The sequence below is a fragment of the Schistocerca americana genome, chromosome 1 (genome assembly GCF_021461395.2).
Source record: "Schistocerca americana isolate TAMUIC-IGC-003095 chromosome 1, iqSchAmer2.1, whole genome shotgun sequence".
Lineage (NCBI taxonomy): Eukaryota > Metazoa > Arthropoda > Insecta > Orthoptera > Acrididae > Schistocerca > Schistocerca americana.
The window spans coordinates 226,358,343-226,384,897 of record NC_060119.1 but is presented as its reverse complement, the minus strand read 5'-3'; the positions used below and the strand labels follow the sequence as shown (position 1 = coordinate 226,384,897).

At 41.2% G+C, this 26,555-nt stretch overlaps 1 protein-coding gene across 4 annotated transcripts in view; it reads right to left on the bottom strand.

The window, feature by feature from the left end:
• Positions 1-26,555, bottom strand: part of LOC124616014 — a 217,171-nt gene that overhangs the window by 100,531 nt on the left and 90,085 nt on the right. The gene's annotated exons all lie outside the window — the stretch shown is intronic.

Sequence of the window (26,555 nt, the reverse complement as noted above, 5' to 3'; positions counted from 1 at the left end):
TCAGAATAACACTTAGAACTTAATATGCTTAATTCAGGACTTATGAGCATCAAATTTTTTCATGACAAAATACAGATAGAATAGTCAAATCAAGTGGTGAGGAATACACATGGGAAGGTTTTACAATAATAAAGGAAAACATGTCACCATAGAATATGTACATAAACTGACAAGTATTCTAGTTTTTATGTTATCATGTCATATACCTAATGGATCTACCTCTGTGATACTTGACCGAAAGGAGTATGTCAGTGAAGGTCTACACCAGCTGTCTGACACCTCCACATACTGCATCTGCCATAAAGATCCCATCCATGTGATTCAAACTGACACGCAGTCCCTCCTTAAAACCTCAGGCCCCTCACAAAGACTAACACTGTAATCCATACAACTTCTCACTCCACTCAAACCATGCACCCCCACTTTTTAACTTCTTCCTAAGATCCACAAACCCAATCATCCTGGCCATCCTATAGTTGCTGACTTCAAAGCACCCACGAAAGTATATGTACCTTAGTTAATAAGCACCTGCATCCAATAGTACAAAGACTTCCTTCCTATATCAAAGATACCAACCATTCACTAGATCATCTGAAATCCATGGTTCAAATGGCTCTGAGCGCTATGGGACTCAATAGCTGAGGTCATAAGTCCCCTAAAACTTAAAACCACTTAAACCTAACTAACTTAAGGACATCACACACATCCATGCCCGAGGCAGGATTCAAACATGCGACCGTAGCAGTCGCGCGGTTCCAGACTGAAGCGTCTAGAACCGCTCGGCCACCATGGCCGGCCTGAAATCCATGCCCATCCTATTTCCACCACACACCTTGCTTGTCACCACCTCCCTCTATACCAACATCCCCCACGTACTTGGTCTGTCTGCTGCTGAAAATTACCTCAATCAGCAATCACCTGATTCCAAACCTATGACATCCATCCTATTCACCCTAAACAACTTTATACCTACCAACAACTATTTCACCTTCGAGGGGCAGACATACAAACAGATCAGGGCTTCCTAAAATCATGCCCTGAAATGAGATCCATTCTGCCTGAGATTTTGCAAACTACACCTAGAATAGCTATTCTTGCCCCTCCAATCTCCATAATATTCTCATCAGAACACATGCTCCTGCACCCATCTCACTACCCTACAGCTCCTACTCCTGAGACTGTCCACACTGCAAGAGTTGCCCTACGCACCCTCCTACCACCATCTATGCTAGCCCTGTAACTGGAAAAACATATACTATCAAATGGAGAACCACCTGTGAAATGACATCATATAACAGCTTTTATGTAAACACTGTCTGGCCTTTTACGTCGACATGAGTAGCACAAAATTATCAGTTAGGATCAATGAGCATAGGCAGAATGTGTATACTGGCAACACGCAATATCCTGTTGCAGAACACGCTCTACAGCATCACAATCATGACCTCGGTGCCTGTTTCACCACACATGCCATCTGTATTCTTCCCCAGGCACCAGTTTCTCAGAACTCCACAGGTGGGAACTATGAGTATGGCATGACCTTGGTTCTCGCCACCCACTTGGTCTTAATTTACATTAATTTCTTCTTCCTCAGCATTTCTTCACAGTAACTACTCCTTTCTTCGGTCCATTTTAGATTTTTACGTGTTTCATTTTCTGACCAGTCTATTGTTCGCTGCCTGCCTCCCACCTCTGTTACATACAATGTGTTTATCACTCATATTAACTTGTGCACAATGTCCATGCTGTAATCTCTGTCTTGCAATTACCCTGTCTTACACCTTTAAGCTCTCAGGTTTTCAAAATCTCATCCAGTGCAATCCCCAACAGTCAGTCCTTCCTTCTCATCCTAACTGTACAGGGCTATTACAAATGACTGAAGCGATTTCATAAATTCACTGTAGCTCCATTCATTGACATATGGTCACGACACACTACAGATACGTAGAAAAACTCATAAAGTTTTGTTCGGCTGAAGCCGCACTTCAGGTTTCTGCCGCCAGAGCGCTCGAGAGCGCAGTGAGACAAAATGGCGACAGGAGCCGAGAAAGCGTATGTCGTGCTTGAAACGCACGCACATCAGTCAGTCATAACAGTGCAACAACACTTCAGGACGAAGTTCAACAAAAATCCACCAACTGCTAACTCCATTCGGCGATGGTATGCGCAGTTTAAAGCTTCTGGATGCCTCTGTAAGGGGAAATCAACGGGTCGGCCTGCAGTGAGCGAAGAAACGGTTGAACCCGTGCGGGCAAGTTTCACACATAGTGATGTGAAAGATTCAGTGTTTAAACCTCCTCTACCAAGAAACGTGCCAGAACTGCGAGCTCGCATCAACAATGCTTTCGAACTGATTGATGGGGACATGCTGCGCCGAGTGTGGGAGGAACTTGATTATCGGCTTGATGTCTGCCGAATCACTAAAGGGGCACATATCGAACATTTGTGAATGTCTAAAAAAACTTTTTGAGTTTTTGTATGTGTGTGCAAAGCATTGTGAAAATATCTCAAATAATAAAGTTATTGTAGAGCTGTGAAATCGCTTCAATCATTTGTAATAACCCTGTAAGTGTTCCCTGACTCACAGTTCTGGGTGACTTTCCCGAAATCTACCCGTTTTCCTAGACCTCTCCAGTTTTTTTCCTTCACCCTTCTTCCTTCATCTTCAACCCTTCTGCCTGAAGAAGGAGCTACTGACTCTGAAAGCTTCCCTAATTATAATCTCCCTTTATGAGTGTGCTCTGCCACCGCTTGGTGAGTAGATTTTTTTATATATCCAATTACACTATTTTGTCAAAAATTTATTGTTTTCATTGTTATAAACACTAATACTGTAACTGTTTACGAAAACTACAATTAATGTTGATTAAATAAAACTCAAATAAAACTCAATTTGATGGTTCATAGAATTATGTGCTATTGACTCATGTTTCTGTTTAACAGTTAAGCTTTTACACACACACACACACACACACACACACACACACACACACACACACACACAGTGATCGCTGTGCACTGGCAACAGTGGCCAGAGACAGTGGTCACACTTGTGAGAGTTGTGCTTGTGTGAGTGAGGGTGCATTTTTTACTCAGTGAAATTGTTTTCGCCAAAAACTTAAATGCATAGCAGTCTTTTCATTGTGCCTGTCTGCGACTCAACATCTCCTCTATATGGAGAGTAGTAATCTATCATTTTCAGTACTGTTGCTACTTCATCTTGGGCTCATCATTTGACGAGCAGAACATTATCATAAGGGAATTTTCAGTTTTGTTATCATGCTCGCAAAAGTTAATGATGAATTGTATTCAAGTCACATCATTCACAGTATAAATAAGTTGTGGAATCTTTAAAGCTCCACCTTAGAACTGAACTGCCCCATTAATGATAAGGCTAAAATAGAATAAGACATTCATACGTCACACAGATGACTCCAAGTTTTGTCACTGGAGGGCAGCACCAGACAATGAACCACAGATTGACTTTTTACTATTGGAAGGTTGATACGGAGGTTCGACTATCAAGAGAGGAAGCGGGGAGATGTGGTTGTTGGTTGGAAGGAACACGTGTGAGGAATCGGGAGTGTGATTTGACATGTTTTGTTTCACGATTTGCTTTCACATGTGGTTGTATTTTTGAAGGAAGTAGACTGGAAATTAATTTAACTTTTGAACACTAAATATCATCAGCAAACAAGGGCTTGATGAAAAGTAATGCCTCCAAATTTTTACGTGAAAACTGTAGAGTCTTTTTAAATAAAAGAAACTTTATTAATAAATTACATCTTTACTCTTCATGTCTACACATTTGCAGCCATCTGCTGCTAAACGATCTGAATTGTAGTGTGTAACATGATGGTGATGAAACACATAACTATGTCAGTCCATGAGAAAAAGTGTGCTGCAATCGTTTTCAATTGAAAGAGTTTGTCCACATGTGGAGCACCCTATCCTTCAGCACAACAATGTCAGATCACTCTCAAGCACAGTGACATCTGCAACAATCCGTCTGCATGGCTGGAAGGAAGTACACCACAGGAAGTACACCATGGCCATGTTGTGGGCTTCACTACACAGAGCTTACTGTCCGTCATTTGTCACCTACTCTCTTCACATTGACGCAGGACTCCGTATCTCAACAGCAGGATGATAGGGTACAGGGAGAGGGCATGCTGAACTAACTGAAGATAACGACATGTCTCTGTGGCTGCTTCACCCATACTTTCTTGCCCTGAAATACCTGTATACCATGGCACTCAGCAGAAGGACACCCCCTTCTCCAGCCTATATAGTCGGAGGAGGGAACCCTGGATATCCTGGACTACTTTAGCAGTTGGATACAAGCAGTGCAGACAGTGTCGATAGTGACTACGACGAGGTTGTAGCAACAATGATTACCAAAGTACAAAGAACTAAAACAAGTAAAAAGATATATACATTCAGTAGACTAGATAAAAAATCAGTAATCACATACCTCAATGAGGAACTTGAAACTTTCAGCGCAGGTCAGGAGCATGTAGAGGAGCTCTGGCTCAAGTTTAAAACAATAGCTAACCACACACTGGAGATATATGTACCCAGTAGGACAGTTCATAATGGGAGGGAACCTCCATGGTATACAGTCACCGTAATGAAACTTCTTAAGAAAGAGAGATTACTGTATAATAGGTGTAAAACAAAGTGTAGGGCTATAGATAGAGAGGTGCTCAATGTAACACATTTGGCTGTCAAGAGAGTAATGCGTGATGCCTTCAATGACTGCCATAGCAGAAAATTGTCAAATGGCATTTCACAAAATCCATAGAAATTCTGGTCGTACTTAAAGGCTGTTAGTGACACCAAAGTTAGCATCCAGTCCCTAGTGAATGAAGCAGTAACTGAAACTGAGGGTAGCAAAGCAGAAGCTGAAATGCTTAATTTCATTTCCAAATGTTCTTTTACAAAGGAAAACCCAGGAGAATTGCCCAATTTAATTCTTGTACCACTGAAAAGATGAATGAAATAAGCATTAGTGTCAGTTGCACTGAGAAACGGCTGAAATTGTTAAAACTGAACAAAGCTCCAGGCCCAATGGAATCCCTGTCAGATTCCATACTGAATTTGCGGCTGAAATAGCCCCTCTTCTAACTATAATTTATCATAGGTCCCTTGAACACAAACCCTTGCCCAGTTCTTAGAAAAAGGCATGCGTCACACCCATCTACAAGAAGGGTAGTAGAAGTGATCTGCAAAACTACCATCCAATCCTTGACATCAGTTTGTTGTAGAGTCTTAGAACATATACTAAGCTTAAACATAATGATGTATCATGAACTGAATGACCTCCTCAATGGCAACCAGTATGGTTTTCAAAAACATCGATCATGTGAAAGCCAACTCGCAATTTTCTCACTTGACGTACTGACAGCTTTGGATCAAGGCAGCCAGGTAGATGCAGTGCTTCTTCATTTCCAAAAAGCATTTGATTCAGTACTGCACCTACACTTACTGTCAAAAGTACGATCACATGGGGTATCAAGTGAAATTTGTGACAGGATTGAGGACTTTTTGGTAGGCAGGACACAGCATGTTATCTTGGATGGAGAGTCATTGTCAGATGTAGAAGTAATTTCTGGTGAGCCCCAGGGAAGTGTGTTGGGACTCTTGCTGTTCATGTTCTATATTACTGACCTTACACACAAAATTAACAGTAAAAATCATCTTTTTGTAGGTGATGCAGTTATCTATAATGAAGTACTATCGGAGAGAGGCTGCATAAATATTCATCAAGAGGCGATAGAATATGCACATACCTATCCAGTTATATTATTTTGTCAATAATTGATTGTTTTCGTTGTTGCATAAATATTCAGTCAGATCTTGATAAGATTTCAACATGGTGCAGGGATTGACAAATTGCTCTAAATGTTAAGAAATGTAAAATTATGCACTTCATGAAATGAAAAAAACAAAGTATCCTATGACTATAATATCAATGAGTCACTGTTGGAATCGGCCAACTCATAGAAGTACCCGGGTGTAGGGATGTGAAATGGAATGATCACATAAGTTCAGTCATTGGTGAAGCATTAGGTTGACTTCAGTTTATTGGTAGAATACTGGGAAAGTGCAATCAGTTTACAAAAGAGATTGCTTACAAATCACTCATCTGACCCATTCTAGAATACTGCTCAAGTGTGTGGGACCCATAGCACGTAGGATTAAAAGGGATACTGAACATATACAGAGGATGGCAGCAAGAATGGTCACAGTTTTGTTTAATCCATGGGAGTGTGTCACAGCGATACTGAAGGAACTGAAATGGCACACTCTTTAAGACAGATGTAAACGATTATGAGACAGTCTATTAACAAAGTTTCAAGAACTGGTTTTAAATTACAACTCTATGGATATACTACAACCCCATACATATCACTCACGCGGGGATTGTGATGATAAGATTAGAATAATTACTGCATGGCAGAGGCATTCCATCAATCATTATTCACATGCTCCATAAGTGAATGGAACAGGTAGAAACTCTAATAACTGCTACAATGGGACATACTCTCTGCCGTACACCTCGTGGTGGTTTGCTGAATGTAGATGAAGGGCACTCTGGGACTCTGAAAAGATAAAGAATTTAGCAGGCATGGCACATCCCATCTGCTCCAGCACCCTCAAGATCACTTATAGTTTGTCATTGAATACAGTGAACTCTGAAGGTAACTGAATCTTGAGGACACAATCCCTGGAAACAACAGAGCAGCCAACAAAGTCTCCCTGTTTAGACCCATACATGAATACAACTACACAGTTTTGAAGCTCATTTAAAATTTCAGAATATATTGTATTGAAAAATGAAGCAGGTGTGCAATCTCTCCTGTAACTACACTAAATCTAAAATCATTCGGAGCCTTGGCAGTATCCAATATGGTAGTCAGTTAATGCTCCATACCAATGGATTCCAGCATACAATATGCATGGATTCCAGATGGCCTTGTCGTCCTTCGACGACTGGTAAAGAGGTGTTGTATAGCTGGATGAGCAACAGTACTGCACGTGGGGAAGTGGGAGTAGCAAGGAACTGACACACCTAAAGCAACTGATGCACCATAAGAAGCTGCTGCTGGATGTTAAGTGGTGGTTCACCAGCCTCAGCACATAGGCTGGGTGAGGCTGGTCCAGTAAGCACCCATGGCCAGCCTGATCCCCTCATGGTGTAAAGAGTCAATGATCTTCAGGAATGAAGGCATTGCTGACCTGTACACAATACATTCACAGTTCAGGCATGATCGAACAAAAGTCCTATAACACGGGAGCAGACATGTGACTAAGACACTTTCTTGGTCCCAACCTTCACATCCTTCAGGTGTGGTAATCACAACAGTTTGGAGTCAAACCTGAAGCCCAAAAACAGCACAGAGGCTTTAAAAGGGAGAATGATGTTCCACATATGCAATTCAGGAAAATTAAAATTATGACGAGAATGATTAAAACTAAAACACTCTCTCTCTCTCTCTCTCTCTCTCTCTCTCTCTCTCTCTCTCTCCCTCCCTCCTCTGCAGAAAATATAAAACCAGTCTTTGCAGCCCATTCCTCCAGCCATTTTACTGTATGTTGCAACTGATCAGTTGCTGCTGCAATACTGGCAGATGAACAGGAAACAGCAAAATTGTCTGCAAATAAGGAGCACTCTATGGGACTTGTTACCATGGATGTGATACTGTTTATACGTACAGGAAAGCGGTTAACACTTAAAAACACTGCCCTGAGGAACACCATTCTCCTGCTCAAAATTATTTGACAGCATGTCATCAACTTAGTACCAAAAACAGTGCTCTGACAAGAAGAACTGAACAAAGATGGGAGTTGGCCACAGAAGCCCCATTGGTGGCGCTGCTCTGGAATATCACGTCTCCATGTAGTGTCATATGTCTTACTGATATGGAAAAATATACCCTTACAATGCTGTTTATGGAGGAAAGCCTGTTGAATAGTCACCTCTAGGAGGGCCACGTTGTCAACAGTGGATCACATCTCCTGAATCCACACTGAGAGTGACTTAGGTGCTGCCAGGTCTCTAACATCTAGACCAGATGATGGTTAACCATTCACTCCAAGGTCTTTACTGCACAGCTCATTAGGGCAACACTCTGGTAACTACTGGGGTACATTGAGTCCTTTCATGGTTTGAGAAGAGGTATCAAAATGGCCTCCCTCCACGAGTTGGGAAAGTAGCTTGTTTGCCATATCAATTTGAAAGACTGTAAGAGGACTTCCTTTGATGCCAGCTGCAAATTCCACAGCATGATGCATGAGATTTGGTCAGGACTGGGCACAGTATCACGAGACGTGGACAGTGCTCAATCCACCTCCCACATGGAGAATGGGCCATTATAGGACTCTGAATTGTTAGACCTGAAGTCCACCTCACATGTGCCCAAGGTGGCATGGTAATGATGGAATGCTGGATCCTAGCTGGCAGTGGCAGTAGTCAGTGCAAATTGTTCTGCCTTTGTCTGTGCAATGTCTCCAGCTTGTGCTTAGTAACATCTCTAATTCAACAACACTGTTAGAGCTAGTTGCCTGCCTTTACTGGAAATCCTCCAGGTGGTTCCCCATATTGCAGAAGAACAAGTGGAATAGTTGACAGAGTCCAGGAACACTTGCCATTATGTTTTCTTGCTCTTCTTGATGATGCATCAAGCCTTTGCCCACCCTTATCAAAAAGCAGTGAGGTTTTCCACCATTGAACAGCACTTAAACTATTACAGAGCTGTATGTGTGACCTTGATGACTGAATGGTGCCCACCAATCCAGAATGGGAGAGGTGGCCTCCTACAATGTGAGAGAACTTTGAGAAGTAGATGTCAGTGGCCTGGTGGATCACACGTCATGCGGTCCATCCACTTCTGGATGCTGCCGCAGCACTCAAACATAGCCAGCTGGCTAACAGTGTCCCATTGGCTCTGCTGATCAATTGCACCAGCGTCCTATCAGGGAGATAGGTGAATACCGAGTGGAAAGTGGTCACTAGAATGAATGTCGTCAATGAGCTCCCACTGAACATAGTTTGCATGAGCTGGAGTGCAGAAAGAGAGATTGATGACTGAGAATGACCCAGTAGCAGCACAGAAATGAGTGGGAGTGTCTGTGTTGCAAATACACAGCTCGTGAGACATCATGAAGCTCTAAGAAACTTGACCCTGAGGGCAAGCAGAGGTCAAATCCCACAATATACGATAAGCACTCAAGTCTCCCAGTAGCAGAAATGGTCAGGAGACTTGTCTAGTGAGGGGGAGAGCAGAGGAGTGGTGCACCCCTTCCCTAACTCTTTTCCGAGTCAGGTCATCCTTGCAGTAGAGTGTGTAACTCTGTAGTACCAGACACATCAGATGCTTTAAAATGTGTTTCCTGCAAACACTAGCACAGGGGACATTCCTGTGCTAGCAGTTTCAGTTACACAATGTTTCCTGAACCCGTTAATGTTACACTGCAATAAGGGAGCCATCTACCATGGGGGTTGCACTTTCAACCTATCTTTCTGTGGAGGCTGCTCAGTGCTGGCGTGAGATGTGTGCCCTGGCCAATATCACACGCCATCCTCTCTGTAGGTGAGCCATGAGAGATGTCACAGAGAGGGATGTCAGCATTGTCAGACTGCTTGATTCCTGTCTCCATTGGCAGCTGATTCTTTGACTTCAATTTTTTTGTCTGGGGAGGTTTTGGAGCCACATCTACAGAGATGGTAGTGACAGCACTGGACAGTGGACCAGTCAAACTTTGGAGGGGCAGGAGCTCCACAACATTGACAAGCATGGCTTTTGTCTGATGTTCTGGGAGGAGATATGGGCTACAAAGTAACTGCAGCACCCTAAGTGTGTTGACAATGCAGGTACTATTGCCAACACTATCAACCTCCATTTGTGTAGCAGCATCGGTTTTCTGGACTGGATGTTTAAGAATTGAAGCAAAAGAGGCAGTAAATGTGGGCGACTGCATTGCCTTATAGATAGTTTTGCTTCACCATAAAGGATACATACAGTGCCTACTCCAAACAAGGTGATCCCCAGAACAATTTACACACTTTGGAGGAGAGGAACAACTGACTTTTTTGCTGGGAACTACATGTTTCTACCAATAGGGCCCGTTTTGCAAGCACTTGACAAATTTTAAAATTGCAGCAATGTTCTCTAATCATTTTTATACCAGCTGCAAATTGTTATGTCTTGTGTTACAAAAAATAGTATGTGGAATCAGCTAAAAAACATTGATGTACAATAAATAAAGTTATACTGCACAACAGTTCTTCAGTTATAAACTACCAGTAAACCCTGATTCTTTAAGTCACTAACTGCTCCCATTCTCAAATACAAGGGTCGTTCAATAAGTAATGCCCCTCATTTTTTTTCTTCTCAGAACATATTTACTGTTAAGAATCAGAATTTGGTGACAACATACATCAACATATCTTCTCGATGTCCTATTTTTCTACTTAGTCTCCATTACGTTCTACGGCTGTACGCAAACATTGTGGAAGAGCATGTATTCCCTGCTGGTAAAAGCTCTTGTCCTGTAGGTGTAGCCATGTTTCACTGCATGACTGACACTCCCGTCACCTTCAAAGTGTCCAAAGCGAATAATGCGAATAATGGGATCTGCATGATTCAGCATGTCTGGAGCAGTGGCTGTGAAAGGACGTCCCGAGCATGGCTGATCATGAGCTCTGTTTCGACATTTCCTAAGGTCATAACTTTCTTTACCAATCGCCCAATTGTACTCTTATCAACTACAGCATCACCATACACTGCACACACAAATGTTTATGGATGTTCACCATGGTTTCTTCTCCTGCACACAAGAATTCAATAATCCAAAAAATGCACAGTGTCTTGAAAACATACCTCGCCACTGATAGCGATGGCAAACAATGTGACACTGAGGACACAGCCCTGGGGCACAACATTCTCCTGAACATAGCAATCAGACATGGCAGGCATCCACATAGTTCCCATTCATGAGACTGGCGAAGGATGTTGTACCTCCAAGTAATGTCATATGCTTTTTTGAGGTCAAAAAACACACAAAATAAATGGTTTTGGTGTAAGGAGGACTCATATATTGTCATCTCCAGTAGAATTAAGTTGTCAAGAGTGGAACGGTAGCACCTAAAACCACACTGGTAGTGGTTCGGGTGACCTCGGGACTCAAGCAGCCAGACGAGGCGGCGGTTGATCGAGCGTTCAAGAGTCTTGCCCATACAACTGGTAAGGGCAACACTTCGATAACTGTTAGGGGCGCTATGATCCTTGCCTGGTTTCCAGAATGGAATTAATATTGCCTCCTTCCACGTTGTGGGGTACTGTCCATCAAACCAAATCTGATTGAAACAAGGGAGGAGCTGACCTTTCACTTCAGGTCACAGATGACGAAGCATGGTATAATGGATATTATCAGGTCCTGGAGCAGTGTCTCTGGCTGCAGATAAAGCTGATTCCAGTTCCCACATGGAGAATGGAAGGTTTTAGACTTCCTCATTACACAAGAAGAAATTGAGCTTCCTCATCTCTGCAGTCCGACAGAATACCTGAACAGCAGGAGCTTGTCTGGATGACTTAGTAACAGTAAAGAAGCGTTCAGCTAAAACATGAGCCATGTCTTCTGGCATATCCACCAACACCCCATTATTTGACAAGGCTGTAAGGGGATGTGGATTACCCTTGCTGTCTGTCTGGCCCTGATGGCCAATCAACAGCCACCATTCTACAGACGTACAAGTCGTCGTCTGAGGTGGTTACTAGACCTGGGGATGGACTCTGAGGCAGCCCTTTGGATCTCATAAGTGATATGGGGCACCACCTCCTGTGCACAACCCTTTTGTTCAAAAATAGTCTGTCGACTGTATTGCAACCAATTTGCCCTTTGTATCACCCATCTGTGAAGTCTCCTGTTGACCACCATCCTAGTCAGCAAATGGATCTACACTGGGAACTGGCCACTAGAATGTAAATTGGGAGCCAAATTCCACTGAACTGCGTCTGCAATAGCTGGGGAACAAAAACAAAGGTCAATAGCTGAAAAAGACCCTGTAGCTGCGGAAAAGTGAGTCATCTGACCCCCATTCAGATGACAGAATGGACAAGCCGCTCAAACATCCGATGCATGGAGCAAGTAGTAGCCGAGCCCAACAGCGCATTGTGGGCATCAAAGTCCCCCACAATGAGGAATGGGTGTGGGAGTAACTGGAAGAGGTCTGCCAGTGCATCTGCATCCAAAGTGTCATTGGGGGGCAGATACAAAGAACACACAGTGGTGGTAAAGAGAGTGAGAACTTTCACAGCAATTGCTTGCATGGTCATGGTAAGAGGGACAGGAGAGGAGTGGCATCTGTCATCAAGGAAAATAGCTACTCCACATCTAGCCCTGTCTCCAGTAGTATCGCCCTTCCTGTATATGTGGTAGCCCCGTAATGCAGGTGTGTCTGTGACTTTAAGATGTGTTTCTTGTAAGCAGATGCAGAAAGGTTCATCCTGTACCAGTAACTGCAATTCTTCCAAATGTGAGTGGTATCCATTCAAATTCCACTGCAACACAGAAGTCACTGTGGAAGCCATTGGTTAACGATGGTGGTTCTTTTCTGTCTCCCTCGGAGGCGGTGATTTACTGGGGAGGTCGGGGGGGGAATGTTAGCCGGTTCCATGCTCTCTGGCTCCTCCAATTGGAAGTCCATATCCTGAAGAGCATACTCTCCATCAGAAAGTGAGAGAGCTCGTCGTTTCGAAGGTTTACGTACCACTTGCTTGGACTTCGAAGGATGTTTTTCTTTACTGATAGGAGGAGGCGGTTGCCTGGGTTGCGGGGATGGCTAAATTGGCTTCTGATGTTGGGGAGTGGTATGTGGCTTAGGTGGTAAGCCTACCGCTGACGGCTTCCGAACGACATCAATTGCAAGTGGAGTATTTCCCCCACAGGTACATCGACAAGTGCACATGCTCGTACTTGAATCTGTGGTCTGAGTTTGTGTGGCGGCATCACACTTAGCGATTGGTGTCTTAAGGGCTGACGCAAAAGAAGTAGCCTGCTAAAGACTGTTTTACCTCAATAGCCATTCACCTCCTCAGCATGTAGCACACTTTGAGGTTGAGGGGTTTTCTATAGAGGTGTGTACATACCTCACGGTCCAGGCGGTGAAACCAAGATCCCCATTCTCCGAAATGCACAACATTCCACTGCTGCGCCGCATGGTGGTCGCTGAAGTATGACCAGAGCTTACAGTGACAGAGGACTGGTGGCACTTGCCAGTTCCCAGCTCAGGAACCCCAGGGTCACCAAGCCCATACTCAGCAAATGAATGCTGAGCCCCTGAGGGGAGCTGAACTTAGGCTCGCCCCAGAAATTTGCATGCCCCTGTTGTCGGTTATGTAGATGGCATGTGGGCAGAAGACTCAGCAGCAACATGAAGGACAGCCAGAATGGTGGTCCCAGTTTACAGTTGGTAACGTAGTATTTCTACTGCCCCAGTAGTGCGACATAGACACCCAGTGCCTAAGCTGAACAGCTTGCAGATGGGCAGAATGGTTCTTCATCCATGGAAGAAGGCATAGGCCCCCATCCTCAGTCAGTCACCATTGTGACCAGCAGGACTGCAACTTGCAGATCAGAAGTCTTTTCCACAGCCAGAAGGCTGCAGACTTGCAGCAGTGGACTCCAAGTTGGCAGCAGCTTGTACCCACTTGCTAGTTTTACCAGAGCATGCTGCAACTTAACAGAGCCGGTCTTCCAGTGATACCCATAATGCCGATGGAAAGGGCTCACTCTGAGAATGAGCTTGTGGAGGTTTTATAGCAGGTAATGATGTGAGTCCCCTCACAATGGTGACCAAATATGCTCTCGTCTTCTAAGCCTGTAAACACTCCCAGCTTCTCTAGTGTTTAACTTCAGGAAGTCCCTTTGTGCGAAGTTTGCATCCTGAGAGGTGTTCTGATGATATCTCTGAGTGAAGTCACTACATTTAACCTCATTACAGTAGACCATCCTATCTGTCTTGCACTATTGTCAAGTAACTGAATCAGTTGTTCTTGACTTCCCTCTCACTTTGTCTGATGAAACAAGTACTCAGCTCATTTGTATTTCAGGCCTACTGTGTTGACATTCAGTTACAACACAAAAGCATAGCCGGCAGATGCACCCACTTAGCAATGTCTTCGTCAGTTTGTAACAAATTTTTATCCCTGATTTACAAACTATTATATAGTGCAACAGTCCCCCATCCTTTATAAAAAAAATTTGTGGCTTCCTACTAGCTGAAATGTATTATTAACCAATCCTTCAGAGAATACCTTCGTTACAAAAATTGAAATTTATCTCACAAATCTTAACCTTCTTAAAATTTTGTACTAATTCCTAATCAATTTCTTACTCATACTTCTTAGTGCTTACACGTATGATTCACTCTAACTACTCTGTAGTATTTCCTGCCGTATTGCCAAACCAAGCGATGGGTAACTCATGCACAGTTAATTCTGGGTGTTGGACAGTTATTCTCTTGAGCATATGTAAATTACACAAACTGCGAATAGAACCACTAAAGTACTTGTATCCGAAATGCTTATGTTTATAATCTGATTACGTTGCTTCTCGCAACGCTATTGAATGTGTTGCAACATTTGGTATGCTATTAGTTGGTCTACTGAGTGAATGACTTCTGTGTTCAGGGTATCATTTTAAAATTTTAGTTTTTGTTGTGGCAATATCTTTCACGGCTTTTCTGGCAAAACAGCAGAGTGTGTGTTCCCGTAATTTACCAAGTTCCCACTATTTTTGAACTCCATTTTGGACATACCCTATGGCTTTTCTTTTCTGCCAGGTGGTATTTTAACCCGCTCTTTCAGTACATTATCTGGAACTTTGTACTTTAAACAAAATCTACCCTTGCATTTGCCAAAAACTACGTTTACTTGTAAACTACTTGCAGTAATATCTTACGGTTAAAACACTGACTTTGCCTTTCAGTTCCCTATCTCCTTATACATCTCCTTTTTAAAACCAAATTCCTTGTGCTCTTTGGTATCTTACTGTGTGCATTGAATCGTTGTGATGCCATAGGCAGTTTAAGTGGTTCTACTTACATGATAATACAACCTTGCAACGTCGTCTCCCTTGTAACTGTCCCCTTCAGCTGAAACAATGTCTCCCTGAATTTGACAGAGCTTTTAATAAATTATGCAAGTTTCCTCTTACCTTCACTATCTATAACATTGCAAGAGAGATCACATTCATGCTGATCCTCATGCACATACTCTGAAACGATTCTGTCTTGTCATCTCTGTCATTAGCCTCAGACAAATTTTTTCCCCTCTTACTCTCTACCTCCCTCTTTTCTAGGAGGAGGTGCCACCCCAAATGATGATGAATCTGTGTCCTTCAGAAACAAATGTGTCTGTACTTTTCATTATCAACACCATTCACAGCATGAATAGCATCATCACTAACTTCCTGTGCAACCCCAATAGTATCTACCTTAAAATCATCATCTGCAGTTCCTCTCTGTACAATCCAAAAATCAGTGTCCCACGTACTTCCCCGTACATCCGGCCCAGGATGCACAGCCTCATAAACAACAACCATTGTCACCCAATGGCATAGATACTACTGCACCTAAATCAATCACCCATGTTATTCACACACACTCATTTACTTCAGTACACCCTACACTTAGTTCATTCAGTTTTACACTTCAGATTCCATATTTTCCCACGATATTGGAGCTGATGCTTCTATACCACTTTTTTTAAGTATATCAAACCAACTCACAGATATCTGCACAATGGCACTAGCATCAACTTCATCTTCTACTATCCTAATCTTCCCATTCAGCAAATCAGCTACCTAGTTATGCTGTTCTGTCCACCTAACAACCGACACTTGAGCACTCGTGTCCACCATGAATTCACGTTCCTTATTGCTCACTGAGCCAAGCAGGTAATAATCTATCTATGTACATGTCCTTGCAGAGCACCATTCCATTCAAAATGACCCTTGATGGTTAAGGCTATTGTGTTTACATTTAACAAATGCTTCTTCTTACTGCACTACTTTGGCTTACTATTTCCGCTGTCACACAGCCTATGTGAAAATTCACCATATTCCAAGCACTGGCGACATTGTCTCTTCATGTGCCCCATTTGCCCACTTCTGTAGCATTTAACATCAGAGGAGAAAACATCTTTGTCACTCCATATCGGAGTTGCAAAGTCTTTTTCCTCTAACTTTGAGGCAGAAGACACATCAATAAGATTCTCCATTCTCACCTTTTGTGATATATCCACTGAAATACCCCTCATGGATATGTCAAAGTCCCTATTCTCTGCTTCCCACAAAAGGACTCTATCCACCACTTCACTGTGCGTCAACTGATATGTGTGCAAGTTCAGCTTACGAATTCTGTCAGAGAATGCCTGTACTGATTCATTATGTTTCTACATTGAGCTCTCCATGATCTTTTCCCTGAAAAATCTAGCACAGTATTGCTTGCAGTCAGCTCATTAAACACTTGACTCACCAAGAGTTTCACGGTATAAGACATATGTTTTAGTGTCACCTGTTAACTGTAACTGAGTCATGGAAAGACATGTTGCACTGGACTAATTCCATAAGCAAGCTGCTTCCTTAACATCATCCAGAAAAGCTAACACATCATCAGATGTTTTTCCAGAAAAAGATAGATGAGACTGGGTGCCATAGGGCCCATAGATGGAATAGGTACGCTAACTATGGCCTAGATATCCACTCCTTGTGACTGTGTCATCCCAGCTGCTGCATACAATGCTTCTCTAGTTCCATCTGCATTTCTTTCCTAGCCTGACTTGGTTCTGTTCAGCTACCTGATTTTTCAAAGTTCAATGGTTTTATTCAAAGTTACTAAATGTTTTTCTGGTCATTGTGTAACCTCCATTTTGAACTGCACTTCCAAACAAGTGGGATTTCTTTATATTGATACAGTACCAATAATCAAAAATAACTGAACAAATCTTTTCTCCATATCATAGCCCAGCGAGACTCACTGCACTGTCGTGCTTCATAGCCAAATCCTTTACAAGTTCTATATCTACATACGTACTCTGTAAGTCACTGTACAGTGCATAGCAGAGGGTACCCTCTACCACTACAAGACATTTCATTTCCTGTTCCAGATGCAAATAGATAGAGAACGAAACAGCTGTCTTTATGCCTCCATATGAACCCTAATTTCTCATATCTTATTGTCGTGCCTTTGTGTGAAATGTATGCTGGCAGCAGCAGAATTGTTCTGCTGGTTCTCTAAATTTTCTCAATAATATTCTTCAAAAAGAACAGCGCCTTCCCTCCAGGGATATCCCCAAAAGATCTTCATAATACTTGCTTGTTGTTCAAACCTAGCGGTAACAAATCTAGCAGTCTACCTTTGAACTGCCTTGATTCCTTCCTTTAATTCAACCTGGTGCGCATCCTAAACACTTGAGCCTTCCCTATCACAAACCTCACAAGATCGTTCCATTTCATATTGCTTTGCAATGTTATGCCCAGATATTTAAATGATGTGACTGTGTCAAGTAGGACACTACTAATGCTGTATCTGAACATTACAGGTTTGTTTTTCCTACGCACCCGAATTAACTCACATTTTTCTACATTTATAGCTAGCTGCCATTCATCATATCAAATAGAAATTTTGTCTACATCATCTCGTATCCTCCTACAGTCACCCAACTTTGACATCTTCCTGTACACAACAACATCATCAGCAAATAACTGCAGATTGCTGCCCATCGTCTCCATCAGACCATTTAAGTATGTGTATAAAGTTTCATGTAACTGTCGCTGCATTAGTACGGAGTGACTCAAGCCTCATAAATTACAAAACTGACACCTAGTCAGGTGTAAATATTCTTCTCTACAGTTACCTCTGAACTGTGATAGGTCTGCAGGCTCTTATGGCCAACAAAAATGTCACTTTCAAATTACTATGCAGATCCTTCTGACTCAACATACCCCACAACAAAAGAAAAGGAAAACAGACCAACTGAAATTTGGTCATCCACCACACTGCTTGATGACAGTCGACTTGCAGCAGGATTTTGGAACATATATTGTGCTCAACATTAGGAATTGCCTTGTGAAACACAACTAACTCTTTACTCACACAAAGTGTTGAATGCTATTAACAAGAGATTTCAAATTGATTCTGTATTTCCAGATTTCTAGAAGGATTTTGACACTGCACCTCACAAACGGCTTGTAGTCAAATTGCATGCTTATGGAATATAATCTTAATTATGTGAATGGATTAGTAATTTCCTGTCAGAGAGGTCACAGTTTGTAGTAACTGATGGAAAGTCATCGAGTAAACTAGGAGTGATTTCTCGCATTCCCCAAGATAGTGTTATAGGCCCTCTGCTGTTTCTTGTCTATATAAATGATTCAGGAGACAATCTGAGCAGCTGTCTTAGGTTGTTTGCAGATAACGTTGTCATTTATCATCTAATAAAGTCATTAGAAGATCAAAGTAAACTGCAAAACAATTTAGAAAAGATGTATGTATGGTGCGAAAATTGGCAGCTAACCCTATGTAAAGAAAAGTGTGATGTCATGCACACGAGTGTCAAAAGAAATCCATTATACTTCAGTTACAAGATAAATCAGTCAAATCTAAAGGCCATAGCTTCAACTAAATACCTAGGAATTACAATTATGAACAACTTAAATTGGAAAGAACACACAGAAAATGTTGCGGGGAAGGTGAATCAAAGGCTGTGTTTTATTGACAGAACACTTAGAAGATGCAACAGATCTACTAGAGAGACTGCCTACACTACACTTGTCTGTCCTCTCTTAGAGTACTGCTTTGTGGTGTGGAATCCTTACCAGAACGGATTAACGAAGTACATCAAGAAAGTTCAACGGTTTGTATAATCAAGAAATAGGGGATAGTGTCACTGACATGATGCAGGTTTAGGGTTTTGTTGTAGCGGAATCTTCCTACAAAATTTCAATCCCCAACTTTCTCCTCCTAGTATGAAAATATTTTTTGATACTGACCTACATAGGGAGGAACAATCATCATAATAAAATAAGGGAAATCAGAGCTCGCACTGAAAGATACACACGTTTGCTTTTTCCACACACTGTTCGAGTCTGGAATAATAGAAATTATTGTGAAGATGGTCCAATGAACACACTGCGAGGCACTTAAGTGTGATTTGCAGAGTATCGATGTAGATGTAGATGAAGAAACACATGACATCACACAATGAACATATTCCAGTATCTAAGCCACTAGGGAAGTTTGAAGCTTCTGTCCAGATAGGATATAATTCATTTTTGTATGATTACACCAGAGGACAGATTACATGTACCTGGTCTGATGAAAAATCTTCTTTCAGTGGGAGCATCAGCCAGTAACAATTTAAAGATCAAATTTAAAAACAGTAGGATATAGGTATTTAATGCGAAGCTAGTGGCAATTGGTATAAAAGCTGAAAGTCAGCATTACACCATGTGGTTTTGTATGAAAAATACTGAATATCCAAACTGAGCATCATCTGATTTAGCTCTGTTATGGTAAGAGAGATTGGGACATGTAAACATGATAATTTGAAGAAAGTTGCTGACAGCAGTTATATTCCAAATTTAAAATCAAATGCTGTAAACACATTTTTTTTGTAAATCCTACCAGAATGGTAAACTGCACAGCAAGGGATTTAGATCAAATCTGCAGACTCTGGATTCTGTGGTCAAGATGATATCCAAGTGTTTCTAATTATTTTTGTTCAATATGGACCAATTCTCATCAATAACATCAGATATGCCAATGACACTGTGTTACTCACAACCAGGCTGGAAGACTCACAAAAAATACTAAACACTATTACTGAGTAAAGTAATAACATATGGTTACATCTAGACGACAAGCAGACAAAATGGATGGTTTTCTGTAGAAACTGAGATGAAATTCAGGGTAATTACACTAGATAATAATAAGATCAATAGGGTTGCTTCATATAAATATTTGGGGTGTCAAATCAATGATAACTGTGACTTTTCTCATGAAATTTGTTGCTGTATTTAACAAGCCAGAAGTTCTTTCCAGAAAAAATGAAGAAAGTTCTGACTTGTATAAATACTGCACTTCACAATTGATTACTTCACTGCAACATGTTCAGTATCCTACTCTATGGAGTCATGAGCACTTACTGCAGTACTAGGTATGCAAGTGGACCATTCGAAATGTGGGCATATCGAAGGATATTAAGGATACCATGGGCAGATGAAGTCACTAAAGTGGCAGTACTGTGGTGTATGAACAAAGTTTTGGAAATGCTCCATACCATCAAGAGGGGAAATTCTAATACTTTAGTCATATAAAGTGCATCAACAAATACAACCTGTTGCAACTAATACTTCAAGGAAAGACTAATGGCAGATGTATTCCAGGAGACAGAAGAATATCCTGGCAAATGAACTCAGGCCAATGGTTTGGAGTGAGCACAGAACTGCTGCTCAGAAAAGCCATGGACAAATAACAGGTCATGTTATTGATCACCAATTTTCTTAGAGGGTGAGACACTTGAAGAAGAAGAAGAAGAAGAAGAAGAAGAAGAAGAAGAGGAAGAAGATTAATTCTGGACAAATCAAACAAAGCTGTAAATGTTGCAGCAGGATAGACCAGGGTATTTTATAGCTTGGGTGGGCAGCATAATACCACATAGGGATGGATGATACGGATTACAGGGTAAGGTGTTCCTCATTACTGGCATGATGACATCCAACCAAAGCTCTGGCGAAGGACATGATCGTTTCCCAGTCCTAAGTAATACTGGCTGATGCAGGCAGACCTCCAATGCAACTGGTTCGGGGTGGGGTTGGGTGGGGTGGGGTGGGGTGGGGTGGGTTGGGGAGGTCAGAGAGTTAGAAGGATATGTGGTTATGGTATGGAATACATCCTTGTGGACAACAGGTGCAGTGTGTTGTCTGTTTGTGATGGTCTTACTACGTCCTTCACCATACTGTGAAAGGGATTGCTCGACATTATAAATGTGCCATACATGGATGGGCAGACTGTATCAAAGAGTATTTTTGGTGTGGAAGGGAAGGCAAATCTTTGCCCACTTCTATCGTCATTACATGTGGGCTCTCTCATGTTGGGATCTAAGTGACCTGCCCTTCCCTTTTTTAACCTTCCCCAATCTATCCCTCTCTCCTCTCCAAGGTAGGAACTATTAGCTAGGATAGTATGTCACTTTTAACAGTGGGATTATGTTCCAATAACTCTAATGTTATTTGACTTCACCGCATTTTACATCATTTCAGTCATTAATGTGCATTTAAGATGTTGAATCACAGACAGGCACAACAAAAAGACTACTAAACGAGTAAGCTTTTGGCCAAAAGACACACACACACACACACACACACACACACACACACACACACACACACACACGACACCATCTCTGGCTGCGAAGGCAGGACTGTGAGCAACTGCGGATGATGGGATAATATAGGTGGTATAGCAGTCACGTATGTGAGAGTTGTGTTTGTGTGAAAGTGTGTGTGTATGCTGTCTAATTCAGAAGAAGGCCTTTTGGGTGAAGGCTTACTTCTTTAGCAGTCTTTTTGTTGCACCTGTCTGCAACTCAACATCTCCACTACTGTCATCATTTCATTCTGGATTTTCCAGTGTTTAATGCACATTAAGAACTTTTTAATAAAGTTAGCCCACAATGAGACTGTGCTAGGTAAAGAAAAAGTGAAGCTGTTGACTTGAAATGGCACTGAAACGCATTGTCACTGCCAAAGACACAAAGAATATTTTGAATTCATTTCAATAATTTAGTCAAAGAGAGAAATACATGACTCCTTACTGGTATTAAGTGGAGACGTTAGCTAGTAGCATTTGACATGCAATTTCAGAACCTACACTTATGAAAATTATAGTAATGCATTGCACTTAGAATATAGGGGTGTACTTTCAGGTAGAAATATTCCCAAATGATATGTTCAGGCAGCATCAGAGTTCCAAACTTAAGAACAACAGAGCATCAGAATTTTTTCATATTTCCACAGCCTTGCTAAAAATAAGGATATTGCAAACATCCACCATGGAGCTCAGTAACCTTTGATAAAGCTATTTCAAGTAGATATGTTCCATTTTAAAGTCTCTTACCAGATTACAGATTCCCAGATAGCCCATCTACAATGGTAGGACAAGCCAATTACACTTAAACTGTATACACGTATCACTACAGTGCCTCCTCCCCCCATGTATAATACAGTTAGTAGCTTATTGAATACTATTAACCAATGTGTCCTCCTTTTGCTTTAATGAACTTCTGAACACATTGTGGTATAGATTCAACCAGGTTGGAAAAAAGTTTCATAGTTCATCATGAAATCACACTTTTACAAACATATGAACATGTGTTTTTTTGTTGATCAGTCTGTTTTACCAAGACACCTTTTCACAATATTTCAAATTCTCAATGGGGTTTAAGTCTGGTGAATTACTAGGACAATGAACCACATTAATGTTGTTTGCTGCCATGAACATCTTGACTGCTTTAGGCCAGACCATGTTGAAATGTTCCCCCACCCTCTGCAAAGGACTATGGGAATGGCGCAATTTTGCACCTAAGGATTTCTATGTGCTTGACTGAGCTCATCATGCCATCAACTGGAACTTGTCCCCCATGGTCACTTTCAGGAAAGAAACCCCAAAACATTTTTTGGGAGGTTATTTTACAATCTGTTCAAGATACTCAGCTCTCACTACCTCATGGGTGCTTCAAATGACAATCCTTACTCCCTATCCTTGAACAATAATATGTGACTCATCACTGAAAATAACACATTTCCAATCACTGGAGGTCCAATATTTATATATACTGGTACATGTCAACCATTTTTTCCTCATGGCAGGTGTTAACAACTGGTTCTTTATTGGCTTTTGTGCTTTCCGCCTCCAACCAAGAAACCTACATCACACCGGTAAATGTAAATTTCAACACCAGTAGCCAATAAATCTCTTTTACTTGTCTTGTGAGGATGAATTCTACTTTTTCTAAGTATTGTTTTGTCAGTCCTAGGGATGGTTTTTCATTTTCATCCACATCTGCCTTTACTCTTTGGAGATAATGATGCAGTATCACTATATGCCCTAATAAGTCTTGAAACACTAGATTTCCCTACACCAATATCAGAGCAATATCTCTTAACGTCAGAGATGTGTCGTCATGAAAAGCAACTATTTTTGCCTGATTCTCAGGTGAAGTGTTCTTTTTAACACAAACACTAAGTTTTCCTTTTGAGAACACAGAAATAACACACATTGTCGCTACACATACAGGCGCTCAACTGAACTGGTGGGGACCAACAATTATTGTTCACAGTCAAGGCAACAATAACCCACCAAGAGTCTGACAACTGTGTGGATAAAATTGGTTATAGCTAATGAATTTCATCTCCTTGTAAAATATGAAATGTCTCAATTAATTTGCACACTACTGTACACCTTCCAGAGCATAAAATTTAACATTTTTAAAAACCCATATTAATATCATGTTCTGTTATGTTCAGCTATAACATCTGAATGTGATTGCTCTGAGGAAAAATCTTCTCTTGTTCTTTAGAGAGGTTGCATGTTAACTACTGTACAACACTTAACATTTGGGCTCTTCCTTTTTTATGCTAATTAACGGACCAAATGGTGTTTGCATCACCAGCAAGGATAATCATGTCAACTAAAGACAAGAGTTCTACACTGCAGAATAAGTCAGCCCATTGGCGCACAGAGCATCTTGAGTTTGAAATTTGGTAATAGGGTATGTCCACATCTACATCTACGCTATGTGAACCACTGTGAAGTTGTGGCAGAGGATATTTCCAACTGGACCAGTTATTAGTTTTTCTTCCCATTCCATTCACTTATATGATGCAGCAAGAATGATTTGTTTAAATGCTCTGTGTATGCTGTAATTAATCTAATCTTGCACTCTCAATCCCCATGGGAGTGATACACAGCAGTTTGTGTAGTACATTCCCAGATTCAGTATTTAAAGCTGGTTCTCGAAACTTTGAAAGTAGGCTTTCTTGGCATAGTTTTTGTCTATCTTCAAAAGTCTGCCAGTTCAGTTTCTTCATCTCTGTGGCACACTACCATGGGTCAAATAAATGTGTGAAAATTAGTGCTGCCCTTCTCTGTATATGTTTAATACCCTCTGATTTCACACATTTGAGCAGTATTCTACACACAAGTGATTTGTAAGCAATACTCTTTGTAGAAATTGCATTTCCATAGTATTCTACCAATAAACTAAAATCTGCCATGTGCTTTCCCCACAACTGAGCCTAAGTGATCATTCCATTTCATATTTATACAAAGTGTCATACTCAGGTATTTGTATGAGTTGGCCAATTCCAATTGTGACTCATTGATATTATAGTCATAGTATACAATGTTTTTTTCATTTTATGAAGTCCACATTTTTACATTTTTGAGTATTTAAAGCAAGTTGCCAAGTTTTGGCAAATCTATAGAATTTCATTTAGTTGTTCAATGCTCTCTCCAGCAATTTAACTGTAGTGTACCTCTTCATTCATTTAACTCACATTTCCGGAAAGTAGTGTAAAGTTTAAGTCGTTGTTTCAGAAATTTTGCACTAGTGCTTTTGTTTACACACAGTTGCGTATAGGCCAAATTTGTGGGACCATATTTTCGTGTATGTCTGTAATTTAACTGACTTATTCTTAATAAACTGTTACGTTTATCATGAGTGAAAAGTGCTTGACTTGCCATAGAATTGTTAGTTCGGAACTTTGATGTGACGGGTGCTGTAGTTTTTTCCATGTGGGTGACTGTAGTGGCATGGAATAGGGGAAGTAAATGAGACTCATCAGTGGTTTTGTAGGATATGTAGTAGAGATAGAAAGATACTAGAACAAGGGGGGAAAATTGCTGACTTTCAGGCTGAGTCAGACAAGGCCAGGGAAGATCTTGATAGGTTAAGGAGGGAGAAGGGTAAAGAGAGGTGGCAACAGGCAACAGGAGGAACAGGCCTAGAACTTTGTCTGACAGCTTCGTGGTGAATGTGGAAAACATATTTGACCTGTTGCTTCAGTTAGAAGCTGGTGAGCCTCAAGCAGTTGCATGTGTAGACAGGACACAACAAACTTTCAGCAGCAAATTGAAAAGTAAGAATGTAGGGAAATCAGTAAAGAGAAAGAAAGTGTTGTTCTTAGATAGTTCCCATGGAAGAGGTGTTGGCCAACTTTTGCAGGATGAACTAGGATCAGAATACCAGGCCACCAATTTTTTTAAACCTAGTGCTGGTCTGGATCAGGTGACAGAGGATTTTGGATCACTTTGCAAAGATTTCACTAAGCAAGACACCGTGGTTATAGTGGGTGGGGCAGGTAATAGTATTGACAGAGATCCTGGGTACAGTATAGATTGTGGCCTGGCGAAGATTGCACCGGCATCGAAGCATACTAGTGTTGAGTTTGTATCTGTTCTTGGGCGCCATGACCGACCTCATTTGAACTCTTCTGTCAAGAGAGTTAATTTGGCATTGGAATGGCTGCTTACGTCGGGTGCAGGGTCACACACTGGTGTGGTTCCTGTTGATTCTCTCAATAGGTAGGATTATACTAGGTGCGGCCTTCACCTCAACAGGAAAGGGAAGGGTAAACTGGGTGAGAAAATAGCAGGAAAGTTATGACTGATAAAATACCAGTGGTTATATGGTTCAGAAAAGACCCTTCTTTAGAGTAGGGAGGACAGAAAGAAACCAAATTTTAAGACAGGTTAGGACTGAGACAAACCTTCAGTTTGAGAAAGAAACAAAAAAAGCATAATTCTAGCTTATTACATCAACATAAACAGCTATTGGTTAAGAATTTTCAACAGTCAGCAGATATTTCAACTCCACTCAATTTTAACTCAGTCAATGTGAAATGTCAACTATATTGCATCAAAATATCCAAGGACTGAGAAATAAAATTAATGAATTATCTGCATAGATGAATTAGAGTCTCCAAACCCAGCTGACATAATCTGCCTCTCTGAACATCATGTGACCACTGATATAGAACTTTGAAGTGTTACAGGGTTTAGGTTAGCTGCTCACTTTTGTAGAGCAGAAATGGAGAAAGGAGGAGTTGCCACATTCATCAGAAACTGTCATAAATTTAATAACATAGACATTCATAAATTTAGCATAGAACAGCATATATATGGAAGCATGTGCAACAGAAGTAGTATTTCACAAAAAATTCCTTCATAATATTAAGTGTATATCGAGCACCTGCCGGTAACTTTAATCTGTTCATAAACCACCTTGAAGCTGTACTGGCCCATTTAACAACCAAAAACAAAGAAATAGTGATTGCTGGTGATTTCAATGTAGATTTCCTTAAAGACTCTCCCAATAAGAACTTATCTGAGTTAGTAAGACTATCATTCAACTTAATTCCCACTGTAAAGTTCCCCAGTAGGGTAGCCAATTGCTCAGAAAAAGCCACTGATAATATCTTTATAG